This window comes from Hemibagrus wyckioides, linkage group LG21 (assembly GCF_019097595.1).
Source record: "Hemibagrus wyckioides isolate EC202008001 linkage group LG21, SWU_Hwy_1.0, whole genome shotgun sequence".
NCBI lineage: Eukaryota > Metazoa > Chordata > Actinopteri > Siluriformes > Bagridae > Hemibagrus > Hemibagrus wyckioides.
Window position 1 is genome coordinate 19593735 of NC_080730.1, and position 20126 is coordinate 19613860.

Below are 20126 nucleotides of genomic sequence, written 5' to 3' on the forward strand. Positions count from 1 at the left end.
ACACACACACACACACACACACCTACATACATATTCTAACACACTACACACCTACATACTTATTCTAACACACTACACACACACACACACACACACCTACATACATATTCTAACACACTACACACACACCTACATACATATTCTAACACACTACACACACACCTACATACTTATTCTAACACACTACACACACACACACACACACACCTACATACATATTCTAACACACTAACACACACCTACATACATATTCTAACACACTACACACACACACACACCTACATACATATTCTAACACACTACACACACACACACACACACACTAACACACACCTACATACATATTCTAACACACTACACACACACACACACACACACCTACATACATATTCTAACACACTACACACACACACACACCTACATACATATTCTAACACACTACACACACACTACACACACACACACCTACATACATATTCTAACACACTACACACACACACACACACACACCTACATACATATTCTAACACACTACACACACACACACACACCTACATACATATTCTAACACACTACACACACACACACCTACATACATATTCTAACACACTACACACACACACACACACACCTACATACATATTCTAACACACTACACACACACACACACACCTACATACATATTCTAACACACTACACACACACACACACACCTACATACATATTCTAACACACTACACACACACACACACTAACACACACCTACATACATATTCTAACACACTACACACACACACACACACCTACATACATATTCTAACACACTACACGCACACACACAAACACCTACATACATATTCTAACACACTACACACACACACACACACCTACATACATATTCTAACACACTACACACACACACACACACCTACATACATATTCTAACACACTACACACACACACACACACCTACATACATATTCTAACACACTACACGCACACACACAAACACCTACATACACACTCTAACACACTACACACTCTAACACACACACATACATACATACATATTCTAACACACTACACACACACACACACACACATTAACACACACACACATACATACATACATATTCTAACACACTACACACACACACACAAACACCTACATACACACTCTAACACACTACACACTCTAACACACACACATACATACATACATATTCTAACACACTACACACACACACACACACACACATTAACACACACACACATACATACATACACATTCTAACACACTACACACACACACTAACACACACAAACACCTACATACACACTCTAACAGACACACACCTACACACATATTCTAACACACTACACACACAAACACCTATATACACACTACATAGACACTCTAAAACAAACACACTACACGCACACACTCTAACACACTACATACACACCACACACACAAACACCTATGCACACACTCTAACACAAACACACTACACACACAAACACCTACACTACATACACACTCCAACACAAACACCCTACACACACAAACACCTACACTACATACACACTACAACACAAACACCCTACACACACAAACACCTACACTACATACACACTACAACACAAACACCCTACACACACAAACACCTACACTACATACACACTACAACACAAACACCCTACACACACAAACACCCTACACACACAAACACTTACACTACATACACACTACAACACAAACACCCTACACACACAAACACCTACACTACATACACACTACAACACAAACACCCTACACACACAAACACCTACACTACATACACACTACAACACAAACACCCTACACACACAAACACCTACACTACATACACACTCCAACACAAACACACTACACACACACACACTCTAACACACTACATACACACCACACACAAACACCTACATACACACTCCAACACACTACATAAACACTACACACACACTCCAACACAAACACACTACACAAACTACATACACGCTACACACACAAACACCTACATACACACTCTAACACAATACACACTCTACCACACTATACACACACACACACTACATACACACAACTTTTTTTTTCTCTCTCTCTGTCTGTTAGCTAGATCCCATTAAATTCTGGATTCTCGTCGATGCTACAAGGAACTACAGAGTCCCGCGAGCCTACGTTACCAACACCTCTGAGGAAAATGCTGACCGTTTCGTATCATTTCTTTAAATTGTCCAGAGAAAAGCTAAACAGCTGGATTTTAGCTAATGTACATCAGCAGCTCATTAGTCACTATATCCGGAGTGTTGCCTAGCAACAGTATCATCAGGGCTTTAACTGCTAGCTGACTGAACACATAGCATTGTCACCTTCCCATGGCAAAAGCGCAAACATACACACTGCACTTGGGTGAAATCCGCTGTATGCACTTGAACACGCAAAAAACACACACACACACACACACACACATTTTTCCTATGGTTCTATATTTTTTCCTAATTACAGATGAACTGAACCCTACAAAGGATCAAACGTTTGTTTCCCACAGAGAGACAACACCTCCCTCCCATCATCCATCATGGTATACACACACACACACACACACAAACACACACCACAACAAAAGTCTAATTACTGCTCGAGACTGCTGCTGCGGTTGTTCCAACTATAGACGCTCATTCCTTTCCATCTCTCTCTCTCTCTCTCTGACACACACACACACACACACACACACACATAGGGTGAAATTAGCGGCCTGAACCCCAGCCGCATTGTGTGACAAGCCTCTGGAAGGACTAGCCGCTGGGAGAGCAGACGCCAGCCTCTTGCCTATATTTGTCCCTCCAGAGGTCAGTGAGATGCATTCTGGGAGTTGAAAGGATCCACACTGTGGTGCCGAGGCAGAGACTGAGCAGAACCAGAACCTGGGGAATTCTCAGCGTGGCCAGTCGACGCACTGCCAACACCACAGACACATGCTTCAGAGCCAGGAAAGCAGTGGGAATAAATACAACACACAATAAACACCACTGCCAAAGTGTGTGTCAGAGACGTTACAGCGTGACGAAGGACATCGGCTCCGGTCCGGTCTCCATGGTGACGAAAACAGCGGTGTTCCTCAGGGCCTTGTTTTAGGTCCAGTCTCATTTCCATTACATATGTGATATATTCCATGATAATGCCGTTCTTGGGCTCATAACTTGAGTGACCTTCATGTCTACATGTACATTTAAGAGCAAAAGTTTGTGCACCCTCAAAGTTTTTGGCTGAAACTGAGCAGATCTACCTTTCCCAACATGACCGATGGAAATTCTCCTGACAGTTTTGTCTGATTTCTACTTCCTGTGTGCCTTTAAAAATGACCATATAAAGATGAAAGAATGCAGAATTCGAGATCCTGAAGCTTACGGCCAAAAAGCTGGTGGGAGGAGCCTCTGAAACCTCTACATCTACATGTAGAAGTCATCTACATAAAATATAGTATTTCCTGTTGTTCTTGTGGTCACAGTCTGCAGTCCAGTTCAGAAATAACGAGTGACTTTTCTCACTCTGTGAGAAACGTTGGACATGTACTGTGAAGTGCAAAAGTTTGTGCACCCCCCAACCCCCACCCACCCAGAGTTTCAGAGTGACAAAAGAAAACTCTGTCTCTTCTGTAACTCTGACTCTAAAGTTTAAGATTAAAACTGACCGAGCAGTCTGGGAAGATGCAAGGGTCATTCATGAGATTGAAAATAGCCTGGAAGCAGATGGAAAAGAAAATTGTGAGTTATAAAAAAAAAGAAGAAGAAGCCAGGAATCTGCATCTGGGCTCCGGATTACAGCTCCATCCTGTCTATTTCTAGCTGACGAACATTCCTGAACACTGATTACTGGGTTTACTGTGGTTTGCTTCTGCTCCGTGCGTGTGTGTGTGTGTGAGATCAGGATGCTGACGGAGTCCAGCAAACGATCCAGATGCTTCATCCATCCTCCTCCTTTGTTTATTGCTCTGCAAATAGAGACAAATTAGCGCATGATACAACAGATTAAAGCTGCAATCAGCGTGTTGGAAAGCTTCTTTTTAGTCGAAAGATTTTTATCAAAAGGAGAGCAGCACATGTTCCTCGCTCGTGTCCAGCAGATAAACATCAAGGAAATTCCTTTAAACCTGACTGGAACATCATTAAAAGACCTGCTCTCTCTCATTCTGTAACGCTTACACGGCCTCAAACATGTCCCAGAAACATTATATCTTTGATCAGAACATGTGACTGAATCAGATGAACATAAGCAGCCCTGGTTGTCGCTCAGAGTCTCTGAGGTTTCATTTAAACCCAGAGTTCGTTCAGTCAAAATGTGTTAAAATGTCTTTCCCAGGTGAGTCAAACCTCCGAGCGGCTCAGGTGCTAACAAGCTGTGGGTTTATACGAAGGGGAAAACGTCACAGAACACAACCTGCTCTTTAAACTGATTACAGAGAGCAGGAACCGGACGAGCGCCGAGATTAGACCTGCAAGACTGGGTGGAAAACTTGCTGTCCAGATACACACACTGTTCCCTTTTACTCCAACACACACACACACACAAAACGAGTCCTCGCTGAGCTGCAGCATGCCCACGACCAAGCCTGGCGTCTTGGGTCACATGCGTGAGGTCGGAGGTCAAATGAGAGCACTGCTTCCTGTCTCCACTAACAACATGTCTTTCTCGTCTGGAGCGTCAGTTCAGGCCTGCACCCTGAAGCCTCGTCTAATTTAAAGGCTGATTTATGATCCGCACACTTCAGAGGAGACGCCGGAGTTATGAGCTCGACCGCCGAGAGGAAGGAGACGACGTCCATCTGAGGAGCAGGAGCGTCCGAGCTCGAGATGCTGGACATCAGGAATGTCTCCGACTGTAGATTTTAGTTATAGGCGATATAAAAAATATCAATATATATCAGTAATGTGTGTGTGTGTGTGTGAGAGAGAGAGAGAGAGAGAGAGAGAGAGAGAGAAAGAGAGACAGAGAGAGAGAGAGAGAGAGAGAGAGAAAGAGAGACAGAGAGAGAGAGAGAGAGAGAGAGAAAGAGAGACAGAGAGAGAGAGAGAATGAGAGCAAGAGAGACAGAGAGAGAGAGGGAGAGTGAGAGCAAGAGAGACAGAGAAACAGAGAGAGATGAAAGTGGTTTTCGAAGCTGTTGCTATATCCGTCTTTAATGAGGAGCAGAAGTCCATCCAGCTGTTTTACAGGGTGTGCAGCAGGAAATGGAGAATCTCCAGGAGACGGTTAGGATTTAGTACAACCACAAAAAAAGCCTGATGGAGTGAATGTAAGAGAGAGGGATGAAGACAAAGACCACACTGTCCTGATCTGCATCGATCCTCTCTCTCTCTCTCTCTCTCTACCCTGATGATGCTCCCTCTGTTCACACTTGTCCTTTGATGTGCATCAGGAACAAGTAAGGGGGCGTGGCTTAATGTTCACAACAACAACAAATGATAGCAAGTGAAAATGTCTTACATAAAGAGTCATTTATGTGACGTTTATGGAAGGAGTCTCCAGTGTCTGAGCTGTTACCTTTAAGTCATCAGACATCTTCAGAGCATTTCTCATTAACGTGATGAACTGATAGAGAGAGAGAGAGAGAGAGAGAGAGAGAGAGAGAGAGAGAGTGAAAGAATGAAGAGCAGAAACTCCTTCTGTCTCATTTTGTTCTGGGATTTATGATCTAGATCAGGATCAGAATTAGGATCTGGATCTAAATCAGAATCAGGATCAGGATCAGGATCTGGATCAGAATCTAGATCTGGATCAAAATCAGGATCTGGATCAGGATTTAAATCAGGATCAGGATCAGGATCAGATTTAGGATCAGGATCAGGATTAGGATCTGGATCAGGATTAGAATCAGGATCAGGATCTGGATCTGAATTAGGATCAGAATCGAGATCTGGATCAGAATCAGGATCTGGATCAGGATCAGGATTTAAATCAGGATCTAAATCAGAATCTAAATCTGGATCAAAATCAGGATCTGGATCAGGATTTAAATCAGGATCAGGATCTGAATCAGGATTAGAATCAGGATCTGGATCAGAATCAGGATCTGGATCAGGATCTGAATCAGGATCTAAATCAGAATCAGGATCCAACTACAAAAAAAACCTTGATGAAGGGAATGTAAGAGAGAGGGATAAGTACAAAGATAAGACAAAGACCACACTGTATCGATCCTCTGTCTCTCTATCTCTCTCTCTCTCTCTCTCTCTCTCTCTCTCTCTCTCTCTGACCATGACAATGCTCAGTCTGTTCACATTTGTGCTTTGATGTGCATCAGGAACAAGTAAGGGGGCGTGGCTTAATGTTCACAACAACAATAACTAAAGATAGCAAATGAAAATATCTTCAGCTCATATTTCTCTCTACTAGAGGATTTAACCTAGTTCTAGAAATCTGAACCTGAAATGATCCTCCAGGTGTGTCAGCAGATAGAAGCTGAAATCTAGAATAAAGAGAAACGATCTGTTATCAGAATTAAACACTTGTGTTTAGAATCAGTTTCTTAGTTTTTGATGTGTGTGTGTGTGTGTGTGACCCGTGATGATGTTTAGAAGTTGTGTCCTGACAGGTCTACAGAAATCCTGAGAGAGCAGAGTGTATTAACAAATACCAGTGTTAATGCAATCTGGCAATCAACACCTTTAACACAGACTTTTAGACAATGGGGTTAATTAAGTAACTGCATTAATTATGTAAGTGGATGTTCCTCACATAACAACACAAGTGTGTGTGTGTGTGTGTGTGTGGTGCATGCTGATCTCCTTCCACTTTTACGTCAATGTTACATTCTCCCTGTTTATCACAAAATCACATGACAAGTTGAAAACTAACAGTGAGGGGTGTGTGTGTGTGTGTTTTCCGATAAATCCATTTGCATTGACAGGAAAACGAGACTGAAGCGCTGGAGAAAATGTCCTGGAAATCATGGGACTCTCGGGCCGGCGGTTATTGTTCTGCGTGAGGGTCGAGTTTTACTGGTTTGTCTGCTGCAGCAGATTCACATGATTCACTGAAGCCCTGTAGCACTGCGTCATTGTCACACACACACACACACACACACACACAAACAGTCCGTTATACCGGTGGAGCAATCCCGTGTGAAAATCATTACTTTCTCACAAACACACACACAAACACACACACACACACACCCTTGTCACATCGTGTCATTCAAATGATTAAATAATTAAATACTTAATCATTTTTAATCTTCCGTCCAACAGCTTGGGGAATTTTCCAGTAAAAGCGAGATATCCTGGAGCCTGAGCCTGGGGCTGGACAGAGCTTACTCACTAACACACTGTTTATAAAGACAAATCTAAAAATACACACCTGGCACGAATAAGTGTGTGACAGCTCAGAGAACAGCTCACACCATGGTGATGATGAGGGTGATGGGGATGGTGAAGGTTTTCTGTAAAGTGTTTCAGGTTTGTATTAAAGAGAAATGGAGTTTCCTGTAAGGAGATGTTTACGTGATGTTCATGGAAGGAGTCTCCAGTGTCAGAGCTGTTACCTTTAAATCAGAGCATTTCTCATGAACATGAGGAACTGAGAGGCTTTCAGTCTTATTATCATATATGAGAGAGAGAGAGAGAGAGATATTCATTTTGTTCTAGGGTTTAGGATCAGGATTTTAATTTGGATCAGAATCTGCATTAGAATCAGGATCTGGACCTAGATCAGGATCAGAGATGATCTGGGATGAGCCTCTGGTCTTCTTCCATCACAGACATTGTGTGTTTAGTCTTATTAACATAGAGAGAGAGAGAGAGAGAGAGAGAGAGAGAATAAAGAGCAGAAACTTCTGTCTCATTTTGTTCTAGGATTTAGGATCAGGTTCAGGATGTAGATCAGGATTTGGTCAGGATCAGGATCTGGATCTGGTCAGGATCTGTATCAGGATCAAGATCAGAATCTGGATTAGGATTAGGGATGATCTGGGATGAGCCCCTGGTCTTCCATCATCACAGATATGTGATGTGTTTTTAAAAATAAAGGTAAAGTGTGTCAGTGAATCAGGTGACCTTCTGAAGACGAGTGATTCCAGGAAAACCACACGGAGAATCCGTTAAACCTGATTTGCAAAGCCTCCTCCTTACAGTCACTGTTTTTATTATTATGCAATTAAACCATGAGTAGAGAGAGAGAGAGAGAAGAAATGAGAGGAAATAGAGATGTTGGTGAGGGAACGACTGCAGCTATAAGGTTAAGGTTGAAGGACTTTGTTCAGCAACATCAAACACAAGTCGTGAAGAGGAGGATGTGTGAAGTACACGCTGAAAAACATGCTGGTTGTTAGTTGTTTGTTTGTTTAACATTTCAGCAATTTACCTTGTGACTCATCCCCAACATGCTGGGGTTTGGGTGTCTGGGTGTTTGTTATGCTCTGTCTCAGGCGTGACATCTCATCCTGCCGCTGTCACATAACCAGTTCTCTGCTAACCGGTGACCAGCTCATCCAGTGTGGAGGGAACAGGTCTGGGATCAGGAGGTGCGAGGCGTCTCCACCTGCACTTCAGGTCAAATCAGTTTCCTGAAGCGTTTAAACAATAACACCTTACTCATCACAGCTCCTGCTGTTTATCAGGGAAGAGACAACTCCATCTACAGAATAAAAAGAACTCGTCTTTATCTGTCACACTGTTCTGCAAGCTAGTTAACCACTAGCTACATCACTGTGTAATGTTAGCAAAACAAATCAGCTAACACAGCCTGTAGATTAGCCAAACCATCAGGTGATACTCAGGTAGAAAATTCAGCCACTGATTTTTGTCGTCTCCATTATTCACATTATTTTTGTAAACGTCACTGTTAGCAAGCAGCACGACAGGAAAGTTAGTTAGCTTAGCATGCTAGGGAATTCTTGACAGTCTCAAGGTTCTTAGCACTGAACAGCATCCTAAAGGTGAATGTTAGCAAGCAGCATGCTATTCCCTATCATGCTGCTTGCTGTCTTGCTAACATTCACCTAGCTAGTTAGGCTAACCTCAGGTTAAAAGTGCTAAAATAAAATGAAATCTATCTTTGTGGCTAAAGCTAATCTCTTCCTTTAGCACAAATTATTTCACAGGAATAAAAACACAGGGTCATAACTCATGAGCACTTTTACTTTATACGTGACCTTTATGTATGTGTGTGTGTGTGTGTGTGTGACTAAACCTGATGTTCTCACTGTTTTCCAGCTCATCCGGTGTTCAGGAGCAGGATACGAGCTGAGGAGAGCGAGGCGTCTCCACCTGAAATTCAGGTCCTTTCACTTTAATTATGAGTTTCAATTTAAACTAATGAAGGTGACTCGTTAGCCATAACGACCCGGCTTCGCTTGTGTAACTGCGATTATTTCTGTCGTAGTTTCCGGGAGAACACGACAACTTTGGGTTCTGGATCGTGATGGATCATCAGGTGGTGATTAGCTTCTCCGCCAGCACTGCAGCTGCACTTCGCAGCATTAAAGCCCTCGTCCTAGTGGCTAATCGTTTCCATAGCAACAGCAGGGACACGGACATTCGCAGGGATGTGTATAGCAGACGTTAGAAATAAACACAGACACTGGGTGATCGTTGATATGGTGATGCTAATATGAAGAAGACGTTTATTTATAAGACGTTGTTGTTGTAACTAGCGTACTGTAATATAAAGTGTCTAGCGCAGAGTTCATGGAGTTTAACTACAGAATGTTGTGTTCTGTCTGCTGCATCGTCTGCTTTTATTTAAAGCAAGAACACGAGGACCTGCAGGCTGTGTGTGTGTGTGTGTGTGTGTTTGTGTGTGTGTACTCATTTACAGATGGAGTGTACTGAGAGAAATCTGATCCCAGATCAGTGCTGATAACAGACAACAGTAACACTACAGCAACTTCTTACTGTTAACATTTCTATCAAGTGACATCAATCTGGCTGCTGGACAGTGTGTGTGTGTGTGTGTGTGTGATGGAGAGAGAGCTCTGTGGTGTGTGTGTGTGTTGGGGGTTTAATGTTTGACTTCATCAGCACCACTGGTTGGTACTGTGTGTGTGTGTGTGTATAATGTGGTCAGACAGCTGTGTTTAAGCTAATAGCAGCTGGTGAAGAAGGAAAGGTGCTTTACCGAGTTTCCATCTGTCCCTCGCTCCCCCGCAGTACAGCACAGGATAAACAAATAGAGCAAATTATTACCCAGACACAGAGCTTTTAACACACACACACACACCACAGAGGTCTCTCTCCATCACACACACACACACACACACACCACAGAGCTCTCTCTCCATCACACACACACACACACCACAGAGGTCTCTCTCCATCACACACACACACACACCACAGAGCTCTCTCTCCATCACACACACACACACACACACACACCACAGAGGTCTCTCTCCATCACACACACACACACACACACACCACAGAGCTCTCTCTCCATCACACACACACACACACACCACAGAGCTCTCTCTCCATCACACACACACACACACCACAGAGGTCTCTCTCCATCACACACACACACACACACACCACAGAGCTCTCTCTCCATCACACACACACACACACCACAGAGGTCTCTCTCCATCACACACACACACACACACCACAGAGGTCTCTCTCCATCACACACACACCACAGAGGTCTCTCTCCATCACACACACACACACACACCACAGAGCTCTCTCTCCATCACACACACATACACACACACACACCACAGAGCTCTCTCTCCATCACACACACACACACACCACAGAGGTCTCTCTCCATCACACACACACACACACACACACACCACAGAGCTCTCTCTCCATCACACACACACACACACACCACAGAGCTCTCTCTCCATCACACACACACACACACACCACAGAGCTCTCTCTCCATCACACACACACACACACCACAGAGCTCTCTCTCCATCACACACACACACACACACCACAGAGGTCTCTCTCCATCACACACACACACACACACACACACACCACAGAGCTCTCTCTCCATCACACACACACACACACACACACACACACCACAGAGCTCTCTCTCCATCACACACACACACACACCACAGAGCTCTCTCTCCATCACACACACACACACACACCACAGAGGTCTCTCTCCATCACACACACACACACACACACCACAGAGCTCTCTCTCCATCACACACACACACACACCACAGAGGTCTCTCTCCATCACACACACACACACACACACACACACCACAGAGCTCTCTCTCCATCACACACACACACACACCACAGAGCTCTCTCTCCATCACACATACACACACACCACAGAGCTCTCTCTCCATCACACACACACACACACACACCACAGAGCTCTCTCTCCATCACACACACACACACACACACACCACAGAGGTCTCTCTCCATCACACACACACACACACACACCACAGAGCTCTCTCTCCATCACACACACACACACACACACACCACAGAGCTCTCTCTCCATCACACACACACACACACCACAGAGCTCTCTCTCCATCACACACACACACACACACACACACCACAGAGCTCTCTCTCCATCACACACACACACACACACACACACACCACAGAGCTCTCTCTCCATCACACACACACACACACCACAGAGCTCTCTCTCCATCACACACACACACACACACACACCACAGAGCTCTCTCTCCATCACACACACACACACACCACAGAGCTCTCTCTCCATCACACACACACACACACCACAGAGCTCTCTCTCCATCACACACACACACACACACACACACCACAGAGCTCTCTCTCCATCACACACACACACACACCACAGAGGTCTCTCTCCATCACACACACACACACACACACACACCACAGAGCTCTCTCTCCATCACACACACACACACACACCACAGAGCTCTCTCTCCATCACACATACACACACACCACAGAGCTCTCTCTCCATCACACACACACACACACCACAGAGCTCTCTCTCCATCACACACACACACACACCACAGAGGTCTCTCTCCATCACACACACACACACACACACCACAGAGCTCTCTCTCCATCACACACACACACACACCACAGAGCTCTCTCTCCATCACACACACACACACACCACAGAGCTCTCTCTCCATCACACACACACACACACACACACACACCACAGAGCTCTCTCTCCATCACACACACACACACACCACAGAGGTCTATCTCCATCACACACACACACACACACCACAGAGCTCTCTCTCCATCACACACACACACACACCACAGAGGTCTATCTCCATCACACACACACACACCACAGAGGTCTCTCTCCATCACACACACACACACACCACAGAGCTCTCTCTCCATCACACACACACACACACACCACAGAGCTCTCTCTCCATCACACACACACACACACACACACCACAGAGCTCTCTCTCCATCACACACACACACACACACCACAGAGCTCTCTCTCCATCACACACACACACACACACCACAGAGCTCTCTCTCCATCACACACACACACACACACACACCACAGAGCTCTCTCTCCATCACACACACACACACACACCACAGAGCTCTCTCTCCATCACACACACACACACCACAGAGCTCTCTCTCCATCACACACACACACCACAGAGGTCTCTCTCCATCACACACACACACACACACACACACCACAGAGGTCTCTCTCCATCACACATACACACACACACACCACAGAGCTCTCTCTCCATCACACACACACACCACAGAGGTCTCTCTCCATCACACACACACACACCACAGAGGTCTCTCTCCATCACACACACACACACACCACAGAGCTCTCTCTCCATCACACACACACACACCACAGAGCTCTCTCTCCATCACACACACACACACACACACACCACAGAGGTCTCTCTCCATCACACACACACACACCACAGAGCTCTCTCTCCATCACACACACACACACACACACACCACAGAGGTCTCTCTCCATCACACACACACACACCACAGAGCTCTCTCTCCATCACACACACACACACACCACAGAGGTCTCTCTCCATCACACACACACACACCACAGAGCTCTCTCTCCATCACACACACACACACCACAGAGCTCTCTCTCCATCACACACACACACACACCACAGAGCTCTCTCTCCATCACACACACACACACACACACCACAGAGCTCTCTCTCAATCACACACACACACCACAGAGCTCTCTCTCCATCACACACACACACACACACACACCACAGAGGTCTCTCTCCATCACACACACACACACACCACAGAGCTCTCTCTCCATCACACACACACACACACAGTTACTATAGACAGTAACTGAAGGAATCCACATGAAACTTTTTTTTGCTGTCATTACTCCTGATATCAGCATCATGTGCTCTAATTACACTGAGAGGCAGGATGACCTGTAATGAGGGACAGCTAGAGAGGATGTGTGTGTGTGAGAGAGAGATGGAGTGAGAGCTGTGTGTGTGTGTGTGTGAGTGAGATGGAGTGAGAGCTGTGTGTGTGTGTGTGTGAGTGAGATGGAGTGAGAGCTGTGTGTATGTGTGTGTGTGAGAGAGATGGAGTGAGAGCTGTGTGTGTGTGTGTGTGTGTGTGTGTGTGAGTGAGATGGAGTGAGAGCTGTGTGTGTGTGTGTGTGAGTGAGATGGAGTGAGAGCTGTGTGTATGTGTGTGTGTGAGTGAGATGGAGTGAGAGCTGTGTGTGTGTTTGTGTGTGTGTGAGTGAGATGGAGTGAGAGCTGTGTGTGTGTGTGTGTGTGAGTGAGATGGAGTGAGAGCTGTGTGTGTGTGTGTGTGTGTGTGAGTGAGATGGAGTGAGAGCTGTGTGTATGTGTGTGTGTGAGTGAGATGGAGTGAGAGCTGTGTGTGTGTGTGTGTGTGTGTGTGAGTGAGATGGAGTGAGAGCTGTGTGTGTGTGTGTGTGTGAGTGAGATGGAGTGAGAGCTGTGTGTGTGTGTGTGTGTGTGTGTGAGTGAGATGGAGTGAGAGCTGTGTGTATGTGTGTGTGTGTGTGTGTGTGTGAGTGAGATGGAGTGAGAGCTGTGTGTGTGTGTGTGTTTGTGTGTGTGTGAGTGAGATGGAGTGAGAGCTGTGTGTGTTTGTGTGTGTGTGAGTGAGATGGAGTGAGAGCTGTGTGTGTGTGTGTGAGTGAGATGGAGTGAGAGCTGTGTGTGTGTGAGTGAGATGGAGTGAGAGCTGTGTGTGTGTGTGTGTGTGTGTGTGTGAGTGAGATGGAGTGAGAGCTGTGTGTGTGTGTGTGTGTGTGTGAGTGAGATGGAGTGAGAGCTGTGTGTGTGTGTGTGTGTGTGAGTGAGATGGAGTAGAGCTGTGTGTGTGTGTGTGTGTGTGAGTGAGATGGAGTGAGAGCTGTGTGTGTGTATGTGTGTGTGTGAGTGAGATGGAGTGAGAGCTGTGTGTGTGTGTGTGTGTGAGTGAGATGGAGTGAGAGCTGTGTGTGTGTGTGTGAGTGAGATGGAGTGAGAGCTGTGTGTGTGTGTGTGTGTGTGTGTGAGTGAGATGGAGTGAGAGCTGTGTGTATGTGTGTGTGTGTGTGTGTGTGAGTGAGATGGAGTGAGAGCTGTGTGTGTGTGTGTGTGTGTGTGAGTGAGATGGAGTGAGAGCTGTGTGTGTGTGTGTGTGTGAGTGAGATGGAGTGAGAGCTGTGTGTGTGTGTGTGTGTGTGTGTGAGTGAGATGGAGTGAGAGCTGTGTGTGTGTGTGTGAGATGGAGTGAGAGCTGTGTGTGTGTGAGTGAGATGGAGTGAGAGCTGTGTGTGTGTGTGTGTGTGTGTGTGAGTGAGATGGAGTGAGAGCTGTGTGTGTGTGTGTGTGTGTGAGTGAGATGGAGTGAGAGCTGTGTGTGTGTGTGTGTGTGTGTGTGTGAGTGAGATGGAGTGAGAGCTGTGTGTGTGTGTGTGTGTGTGTGTGTGTGAGTGAGATGGAGTGAGAGCTGTGTGTGTGTGTGTGAGTGAGATGGAGTGAGAGCTGTGTGTGTGTGTGTGTGTGAGTGAGATAGAGTGAGAGCTGTGTGTGTGTGTGTGTGTGTGTGTGTGTGAGTGAGATGGAGTGAGAGCTGTGTGTGTGTGTGTGTGTGAGTGAGATGGAGTGAGAGCTGTGTGTGTGTGTGTGTGTGTGAGTGAGATGGAGTGAGAGCTGTGTGTGTGTGTGTGTGAGTGAGATAGAGTGAGAGCTGTGTGTGTGTGTGTGTGAGTGAGATGGAGTGAGAGCTGTGTGTGTGTGTGTGTGTGAGTGAGATGGAGTGAGAGCTGTGTGTGTGTTTGTGTGTGTGTGAGTGAGATGGAGTGAGAGCTGTGTGTGTGTGTGTGAGTGAGATGGAGTGAGAGCTGTGTGTGTGTGTGTGTGTGTGAGTGAGATGGAGTGAGAGCTGTGTGTGTGTGTGTGAGTGAGATGGAGTGAGAGCTGTGTGTGTGTGTGTGTGAGTGAGATGGAGTGAGAGCTGTGTGTGTGTGTGTGTGTGTGAGTGAGATGGAGTGAGAGCTGTGTGTGTGTGTGTGTGAGTGAAATGGAGTGAGAGCTGTGTGTGTGTGTGTGTGTGTGAGATGGAGTGAGAGCTGTGTGTGTGTGTGTGTGTGTGAGTGAGATGGAGTGAGAGCTGTGTGTGTGTGTGTGTGTGTGAGTGAGATGGAGTGAGAGCTGTGTGTGTGTGTGTGTGTGTGTGTGAGATGGAGTGAGAGCTGTGTGTGTGTGTGTGTGTGTGTGTGAGTGAGATGGAGTGAGAGCTGTGTGTGTGTGAGTGAGAGCTGTGTGTGTGTGTGTGTGTGAGTGAGATGGAGTGAGAGCTGTGTGTGTGAGTGAGATGGAGTGAGAGCTGTGTGTGTGTGTGTGTGTGTGTGTGTGTGTGAGTGAAATGGAGTGAGAGCTGTGTGTGTGTGTGAGATGGAGTGAGAGCTGTGTGTGTGAGTGAGATGGAGTGAGAGCTGTGTGTGTGTGTGTGTGTGAGATGGAGTGAGAGCTGTGTGTGTGTGTGTGTGAGTGAAATGGAGTGAGAGCTGTGTGTGTGAGTGAGATGGAGTGAGAGCTGTGTGTGTGTGTGTGAGTGAGATGGAGTGAGAGCTGTGTGTGTGTGTGTGTGTGTGTGTGAGTGAGATGGAGTGAGAGCTGTGTGTGTGTGTGTGTGAGTGAAATGGAGTGAGAGCTGTGTGTGTGTGTGTGAGTGAAATGGAGTGAGAGCTGTGTGTGTGAGTGAGATGGAGTGAGAGCTGTGTGTGTGTGTGTGTGTGAGATGGAGTGAGAGCTGTGTGTGTGTGTGTGTGTGAGTGAGATGGAGTGAGAGCTGTGTGTGTGTGTGTGTGTGTGAGATGGAGTGAGAGCTGTGTGTGTGTGTGTGTGTGAGTGAGATGGAGTGAGAGCTGTGTGTGTGTGTGTGTGAGTGAGATGGAGTGAGAGCTGTGTGTGTGTGTGTGTGTGTGAGTGAGATGGAGTGAGAGCTGTGTGTGTGTGTGTGTGTGTGAGTGAGATGGAGTGAGAGCTGTGTGTGTGTGTGTGTGTGAGTGAGATGGAGTGAGAGCTGTGTGTGTGTGTGTGAGTGAGATGGAGTGAGAGCTGTGTGTGTGTGTGTGTGTGAGTGAGATGGAGTGAGAGCTGTGTGTGTGTGTGTGTGTGTGAGTGAGATGGAGTGAGAGCTGTGTGTGTGTGTGTGAGTGAGATGGAGTGAGAGCTGTGTGTGTGTGTGTGTGTGTGAGTGAGATGGAGTGAGAGCTGTGTGTGTGTGTGTGTGAGATGGAGTGAGAGCTGTGTGTGTGTGTGTGTGTGTGTGTGTGTGAGTGAGAGAGAGAAACAAAATGGCTTTATTGTGTTCTTCTACAAGACAACATTAGCCACAGTGGAATCATGCGCTCATTAACACAGCCATATGACCCTTTCACAAGACCTCTCATCTCTCTCTCTCTCTCTCTCCCTCATTCTCTCACCCCCCCATCCCCCTTCTCTCTTAATCTCTCTCTGTCTCTCTCTGTCTGTCTATCTCTCTCTCTCTCTCTCTCTCTCTCCAGGCTACACACAGGAATGTAGATGATCTCATTAGGAAACTGTAATGAAATGAACATAATGTCATTAATATATGCTGTGACTGCACACAGGCCCCGCCCACAGGCGCTGAACTGACGGTCCACTACATACACACTCTCAGACAGGAAGGTCATTAAACTGTCCCTTTCCTTGTGGTCCACGCTTCAGTGATGTGAAGAGATTTTTGGGAATTTTCCGAGTGTGTTCATTACAGAGAGCACTTCAGTTTTGTGTAAATATCATGAAGAACATGTACCGTTTTTAATTCCAGTTCACACACACACCCAAACACATACACACACACACACACACACACACAAGCACTGACCCCTTTATACCAATTTATCATGTCATTCACTGTGAGGCCAAATTCCTTCTACAGGAAGTCAAACACTGAGAACTGACTGACTGCTCTGATACACACACACACACACACACACACACAAACACATCACATCTTCACACACACATCACATTCTCACACACACACAATCTCTCTCACACACACACACACACACACACACACACACACACACACTCGTCCCATGACAGCGACGTCTCTCCCTCTCTCTCTCTCTCTCTCTCTCTCTCAGTGTGTATCTGTACTCTTCTTTCACGCTGTCCTCATCATCCCACTCCTTCATTCAGCACAGAACACTGCCGCTCTCACACACTCTCTGTCTCTCATACAGTGGAGAGGTGCAGTGACGTCTCCTCACAACTGCCCCGGGGTCACACACTGACCCCCAGTGACCCCTCCGCTTCCTGCCTCTGAGAGACGGCCATTGTGAGGGTGTTTGGAGCGGAGCGTCACGCTGAGGCTGACATCATGACTGAAGCGGGACCACCAGTGTCCTCCGGGCCATCTCAGCACATACACACACTCTGACAGATGGACAGTGTGTGTGTGTGTATGTGTGTGTGTGTGTGTGCGTCCAAATGAAACCATACAAGCTAGCCTTGAAACCAGCAATGACTCCCTCACTTCCTCTGTCCATGGCATTACTGTACAACACACACACACACACACACACCCCCAATCTCCCTCTCTCACACACCCACACACTCTCTCTCTCTCTCTCTCTCTCTCTCTCACACACCAAATCTAGATGAATCTGATAAATCTAGCTTTCATGTAAAGCTGTGTATAAGTGAGTGAGGGATCCCCCAGCTTCACCTTCACTACACTACACACTGCTGACGTGTGTCACGTAAGTCATCTCAGTGTGAGGGGACGTGTGGTGTGTGTGTGTCTAAGTGAAGCAAGATTTTTAAAAAATAAACATATATGGACGTTCATTTTCAGCTTGGTTAGATTAAATTATGAGGATTTAATGAAGTGATAAGGGAATTATTAAGCTGATCTCTCCCTGACTAATCCCCTCTGATTATTAGACATGTCAGGAAGCTGCCGATAAACATCCAGAGTCGGCTGCTGCATCTGAGGGAACAAAAAACCCAGACGCATTCCTTCAGGTCTATACCATAAAACACACACACACACACACACAAACACACACACAGTGTCAGTGTGTGTGTTTACAGAGTTTTTTGAATGAGGCACAGTGACTCCATACAGTACACATATACACATTTCTGCTTAGGCAAACACACAAAACAAATCCTCCTGCACCTTATACCACACACACACACACACACACACACACACACACATGAGAGCAAACAGACACTTACAGCAGCCGGGTCACGTCTCCCAAAAAAAACCAGCTCCAATCATCCCAGAGAAGAGATTTCTTTACCTGTAGAAATAAAAATATCACATTCAGGGTTTTTATTTTATTTTATTTTATTTTATTTTTTTTATTTATTTATTTATTTAATTTCATTTTATTTATTTATTTATTTACTTACTTATTTATTTATTTATATTTTATTTTATTTTAATAAATGTTGAGGTTTGCATTTAAAAAACAGATGTTTAAATAATCAGGATGCATCTTTGCTAGCTGATAAAAGCAGATCCAGCTGAAGAATGTAAGAAGTTTAAGAGTTTAAGAGTTTAAAGTTGGAAAAGAAGAGGAAGAAAAATAGATATAGAATTATTTTTTCTCTTTAGATGTATTGTAAAGCTTTTTTATTGCAAAATAAAAGAATAATTATTGCTTTGGATTATGATTATGTGAGCACACGCACACACACACACACACACACACACACACACACACAGGAAGAAGGCTGTATGGTGTATTAGCCAATGGCGTCTTTGAGGGAGAAATTTGAACGCTTCAACCCCGCCCTGAGGAGACGTGAGGTGCGTCTGCCTGCTCCAGTAAACACACTCTGAAATTTAAAGGTATTTATTTCAGGGATTGATACAGCAGAAACACCATGACCCCTGGGCTGAGTCCAGAGCCGGTGTGTTTGGGGCGTTTGATGTGTTTTTTTTCTTCCTCTCTCACTTGTTTTAGTCTCTGACTCTATTCCAGGATCCACACACTGTGAGTCGACATGTGCACACACACACACACACACACACACACAAAAAGGTTAAATATAGTGCTGTGAGCCCTGAGCAGCTCTTCACCTCACGTCAATCACGTGGAGTGGAAATCTTCCTCTCCTTTTCCACTGACGGAGGAGGATCTGAGAGCAAACGCTCTTCTGTCTGTCTCTGGCAGCTGAGGAAGTGTGAGAGACACCTGGAGTGTTTCTGAAGAAGAGAAGATTCTCCTGAATTCCTGCTGCAGCAAACACTCTTTACCTCAATACACTCACACCTTTACCTCACATCACTCACCTTTACTTCAATGCACTCACCTTTACCTCAATGCACTCACCTTTACCTCAATGCACTCACCTTTACCTCAACTCCCTTCACTTCACTCACCTTTACCTCACATCACTTACCTTTACCTTACTTCCCTTAACTTAATTCACCTTTACCTCACTTCACTCACCTTTACCTCACTTCCCTTCACTTACCTTTACCTCAATTCACTCACTTTTACCTAATTTCCCTTCACTCTTCTCTACCTC